This window comes from Aethalodelphis obliquidens, unplaced genomic scaffold (genome assembly GCF_003676395.1).
Source record: "Aethalodelphis obliquidens isolate GAN/ISIS:26980383/991018 unplaced genomic scaffold, ASM367639v1 scaffold21, whole genome shotgun sequence".
Lineage (NCBI taxonomy): Eukaryota > Metazoa > Chordata > Mammalia > Artiodactyla > Delphinidae > Aethalodelphis > Aethalodelphis obliquidens.
Genome location: NW_020837965.1, coordinates 2,341,387 through 2,347,410, shown reverse-complemented (window position 1 = coordinate 2,347,410; position 6,024 = coordinate 2,341,387). Strand labels below are relative to the sequence as shown.

General features: G+C 44.5%; 1 pseudogene; it reads left to right on the top strand.

Annotated features, from left to right (window-relative positions):
• Positions 1 to 2,178: 2,178 nt before the first annotated feature.
• Positions 2,179 to 2,632, top strand: LOC113627755 (40S ribosomal protein S20 pseudogene; annotated as a pseudogene).
• The last annotated feature ends 3,392 nt before the right edge of the window (positions 2,633 to 6,024 follow it).

Below are 6,024 nucleotides of genomic sequence, written 5' to 3'. Positions count from 1 at the left end.
CAAGACATAGACTATTTCCATCATCCCCCAAAAGCTCTTTCCTGCCTCTTTGCCTGCCCCACCTCTGGTCCCAGACAACCGCTGATCTGCTATCTGATACTCTAGATTCATTTTGCCCTTCCTAGAATTTCATGTAAATGGAATCACAGTGTACTTTTCTGTGTCTGACTAAATTTATTTCTCATAATGTTTCTAAGATGCATCCATGCTGTTGAATGTGTCTGTAGTCTCGTCCTTTCTATTGCAGGTTAGTTTTCCTTTATTGATATACCATAATTTATCTATTCACTGGTTGATGGACATTTGGGGTTGTTTCTGATTTTTAACTTTTACAGATTAAAGCTGCTATGAGCATTCATGTTCAAGTCTTTGCTTGGACATATGTTTTCATTCATCTTGGGTAAATAACTAAAAGTTGAATTCTCAGTTATGTAGTAAATCTATGTTTAACTTTATAAGAAACCAGCAAACAATTTTCCACAGTGGTTGAACATTTTGCATTCCCACCAGAAATGTATGCAAGTCCAACTCGTCCTCCTTCTCATTAGCACTTGGCATTGGCAGTCTTTTCCATTTTAGCCATTGTAATGATCATGAGATAGTACTTTGTGGTTTTAATTTGTATTTTCCTGGTAATTGGTGATATTATGCATCTTTTGTGTGCTTATTGGCCATTTGTATGTCTTCTTTTGTCTGTCTGAATCTTTTGCCCATTTTTAAATTGGGTTGTCTTATTACTGAACTATAAGACTTTATGTATTCTTGATATAAGTCCTATGTCTGTGTGCGTGTGTGTTTTCTCAGTGGTGTCTGTATTAGTTTCCTATTGATGCTGTAACTAGTTACCACAAACTTAGTGGCTAAAAAGCACACAGATTTATTGTTTTCTAGTTCTGGAGGTCAATTTCACCTCCTTTGATGGCTAAAATCAAGGTGCTGGCAGGGCAGCATTCTTCTTGGAGGTTCGAGAGGAGAGTTGATTTACGTGTCTTTTCTAGTTTCTAGAGGCTGACTATTTGGCTGGTGGCCCTGCATCATTGCAACCTCTGCTTTCATCATCACATCTCCTCTCTGTCTCTGACCCTCCTGCCTCCCTCTTAAAAGGGTCTTTGTGATTATATTAGGCCCACTGGATAGCTCAGGAACATATCCCTAGCTCAAGATTCATAATTTAATCACATCTGTAAAGTCTCTATTACCATGTAAGGTAACATATTCACAGGTTCCAAGATTAGGACATGGACATTTTGGGGAGGCCAATATTCAATCTACCACTGTGTCTTTCAATAAACACAAGTTTTCATCTGTATTAGGGTTCTCCAGAGAAACTGAACCTGTGGGAGATATATCTATATATTTATGGAAAGAGATTTATTACAAGGAATTGCCTCATGGGATTATGGAAGCTGACAAGTCCTACGATCTGCAGAGTTGGCAAGCTAGAGACCCAGGAAGAGCTGATGTTTCATTTCAAGTCTGAAGGCAGGAAAAAGTCATCGTCCCAGCTCAAAGGCAGGAAAGCAGGAGGAATCCTTTCTTACTCAAGAGAGAGTCAGCTTTTTTGTTCTATTCAGGCCTTCAACTGATTGGATGAGGCCCACCAACATTAGGGAGGGTAATCTACTTCACTCAATCTGTTGATTTAAATGTTAATCGCATCCAAAAATATCCTCATAGAAACATGGAGAATACTAGTTGACCAAATATCTGGGCATCCCATGGCTCAGCCAGGTTGACACGTAAAATTAGCCATCACAAAGCTATAGCCCATTCTGAATAAATTTCTGTATGTGGTGTGAGGTAAGAAGAACTGAGGTTTTTGTTTTGTTTTGTTTTTTCCAAATGGATATCCAGCCATTCCAGCACCATCTGTTGAAAATATTATCCTTTCCACATTGAAAACCTTGGCACCTATGTAGAAAAGCAACTAAATGGGTCTACATTTGAACTCTCCATTCAGTTTCATTCATCAATACGCCTATCCTTATGCCAATATTTACTGCTGTAGCTTTTAAGTCTTAAAATCTGGTAGTACAGTTCTTCCAACTTTTTTCTTTTAAAACATATTTTGGTTTATTATGAGGCCTTTGCATTTCCATATAAATTTTAGAATATGTGTGTCAATTTCTATTTTTAAAAAGCCTGCTGGCTCTTGGAGGAAGACGCGGTCCCTGCAGCGGAGCCTCGGGCCACCGGCTCCTGCTCCTGACTCACCGCTGTTCGCTCTGGCCGAGGAACAAGTCGGTCAGGAAGCCGCGCCGCAGCCATGGCTTTTAAAGATACCGGAAAGACTCCCGTGGAGGCCGAGGTGGCGATTCACGGCATTAGAATCACCCTCACCAGCCGCAGCGTGCAGTCTTTGGAGAAGGTATGTGCTGACCTGATCAGAAGTGCGAAGGAAAAGAATCTCAACATGAAAGGACGGTTCCGATGCCTACCAAGACTCCGAGAACATTCTCAGACTACAAGGAAAACTCCTTGTGGTGAAGGTTCTAAGACTTGGGATCGTTTCCAGATGAGGATCCACAAGCGACTCATCGACCTGCACAGTGCTTCTGAGATTGTCAAGCATATCCCTTCCGTCAGTACTGAGCCAGGAGCTGAGGCTGAAGTCACCATTGCAGATGCTTAAATCAACGTTTTTCATAAATTGATAATCAGTTGTTAAAAAAAAAAAGCCTACTGGTATTTTGATTGGGATTTCATTAAATCTATAGATCGATTTGGGGAATATTGGCATCTTTAATAGTTCTTTTTTAAAGTAATATTCTAACTGTTAATAATCTGAGGGTCCTCATTGTTGATGCTATTCGTAACAAATGATAATAAAAAGAAAAATAGCTCTAATTTACTGAACTCAGCCTTGTACAGGTACTCTCTCTACATAATTTCACTTAATAATCCCAACAATCTTATGAGATAGGTATTATTATCCCCGTTTTTAAAAATTTATAGATGAGGAATGATTCTGAGAGGTGACGTAATTTGCCTGAGGTTACAGTGTTAGCAAACAGCAGAGTTAGGATCTGAACCTATGGCTTCCTGACTCCAAAAATCCATCCCTTGCCTTCAAAAACACTATGGCTGTTTTATATTATCTCTCTCGATCCCCACCTCCTCCTGTCCTGATTTCACTCCCACCTAACTGACTCCTTAGTTAACATTTATTAAGCACCTACTGTGGGTGCCTGGTGCTGGGCTAGGTGATTTATGCCCAGTAGCTCATTAACTCCCTCAAAGAGATACACATTCGGACGGATCTATGGGCGCTTGTGTGTATATACATGCCTCTTCTACAGAAGTCTCCCGTGACTGGAGTGAGGTTCTGCCCACCATCAACTGTGCCATAAAGGCAGGAAGCAGCTGAAGGGGGGCTCCTAGGCCTGGCTGCCTCCCCACAGCAAGCCCCAGGCCTCTGGGTTTCAGGAGCCTCTTGCGTAGCTGCCCTGTCTAGTTGCTCACTGCAGAAGGGCTTGCAGATTTCCACCTGCAGGTGAATGATTTGGTCCTTTTCTCTAACTCTCAATAAATAAGCAAACTTGCACAAACCAGCCAAGACGAATCACGAGGACCCATCTCTAAGTGTGGGAAACCAGCGTTGCTATTTTTAGGTAACCCACTTGCTCTGCTACCTCACCTCTCTGTGGATAGATTCCTTCTGCTCGCACAGGGCTCGCTCCGAGGAAGCAGGTTTCCTGGACACTATTTCATTCCCGGCCACTCTGATGTATCTCCCTACCCCATCCGTCAGCCTCCCCATGCCCAGGCCCTCAGGGCTGGATCTGCCTTTCAAAGGCCTAAGAGGGAGAACAGCAGTACCTGAACTCCAGTCACCGTCCATAGCAGTAGCAACTCCTCTGTACAAAGTCCCCACTCTTTCAATGTTAAGAGGGAACTTGCATGCACACAGGGTAAAATGGCATCTTGGGGGCACTGTCATCTTTGTGCCATACTTAGTTAGCAGAGAATACTTAGACACCCCAGTTCTGGTGTCTGGTGCAATAGTAAAAATTAGGGAAACATTTAGAGGCAGGCCAGATGTGAGCCAAACAGAGTCCTTCAGGCATTTACTCCCTCATTCAGCAAACATTCATGGAACACTCATTACAAGGTCCCTGGTACAATATTAAGTTCAGGGAACGCAAAGGTGAACATGACACAGTCTTTGGCCTCAAGAAACTTGCTATCTAGTGCACAGGCTACAAAGAGCTACTTTAATAGCAGGAGGAGATTCCAGGAAAGAAACAAAGAAACAACAGGGCAGAACAGGACTCACCAGGCAGGAGGTTCACCCAGAGAGCAGAGGGATATCCTGTGGTCCAACTCTGCTCACAAGGAAAGGGTGGAGGGTGGAGGATGGACCGGCCCAGGAGAGGGCATGGCCATGAGCTACTTTGCACCACAGCTTACTGCCCCATCTGCAGTGAGAGATTGTAAGCAAATAGGCAAACTCCACACGTGCACAATGTAGATGACTTGATGGTGCTGCCAGTGGAATGGGTTGGCCAACCTTCCTATTTGGTTCTCTAAAATCGGGAACTAAATGATGGCCTCAGACCTTGGGAAACATGGTGGTGCCCCTCCTGCAGGATATTTAAAGTTCCTGCATGTGACATACTGAAGAATATGCCTTGAGAACTTTAGGGCAGAATTGGGGAGCTCAGGCAGACAAAAGAAGACAATATATTTGTTGACTGTGCATTATCCACTGAGCAGTGATTAAGGGTAGGCAGGGCTGGAATCAGGACCACCTTGGGTGCAAAATTCAGTTTCACTACTTCTTACTTGCTGTGTGACTATGGGCAAGTTATTTAACCTCTCTGAGCCCCAATTTCCTTATGTATAAAAAGGGGCTAAAATAGCTTCTCCCTAGTTATGAGAAACAATGAGGCAAATTAATGTTAATCTCCCATTCTCTGTGCCCCGCCATGCCCCTATCCCATACTTGTTGAATAAATGAACGAATGAAGTACTACCGATACTTCAAAAAGCACCCATTGTCATTATTATCATCATTCAAATTCCCACCCAGGGCTTCCCTACTGTGCATGTTTTCGGAGCTTTTGCAGAAAGCCAGGCAATACAAGCACAAGTGTAGCTCTCCGCCAAGGGCTGTCCGCTACTCAGAACGTGGCTGTCTTCTGTCATCTCCCCTTTGGGCTTTGGACCCAGGTCTCCTTCCTAATTCCAGCCAACAGTTTTGCACAATGAGCAGAGAAGATCCTGGCCTGCACCTCTCTCTCTGTCTCTGTTCCTATACCCTCCTCCTCCCTCCTTTATTTTGGCCCAGGAACATGTCAACAGCAGTGGGAAGTAACCTAATTAGTAGTTAGTTGATAGACTGCCCACCCTCATGTCCCACTGGCAATCCAGCAGCCTGTTTCTGCAGACAGGAAAATATTTCCTTGCTAATTAATCTGAGCACAGGGATTTGAGTTTGGACCAAGGCAGGGAAATCCATCTCCACGAGTCTTGTTCAATTGCATCTGTTTCTCCAGCAACCATTTCCTTCCCTGCGACTCCCCCTGCTCCAGCCCAGCCCTCTCGCATTTCATCTTCTACCTTTGTTAAGGCTGGTTACCCTGATGACTCTCCTGCCTGCCCCCCGTGGCCCCTCTCATGAAGAGGCTGCTTGCTCTCGGAGGACTTGCTTCGGGTTGACTTTCCTGCAGCACCGGGTGCTGCCCAAGGATAGGAGGGATCACGCCCCTCAGCTCGGGGTGGATGGGACTCCAACGGCCCCGTCTGTTCTGCTCCCAGGCCCCACCAGAATAGCACGCACCTCACTGCAGTGCCCCCTGCCCCCGCGATCCACACTGCCAAACAAATACAGACATCTACTGTCATTTTTAAATAAGGCTCAACTTCTGTCTCTGGGCCCTGCCCTGGTCCTCTGCAGAATCGTCTATTTGCATCTGAAGTGGTTCCTAAGAAAGGGTAACTGTACACATCATTTCACATATGTTTCCTCCCTAGTCTCTTCTGCTCAGTCCTGTTACGTCTCTAGGACACACGCTGGATACA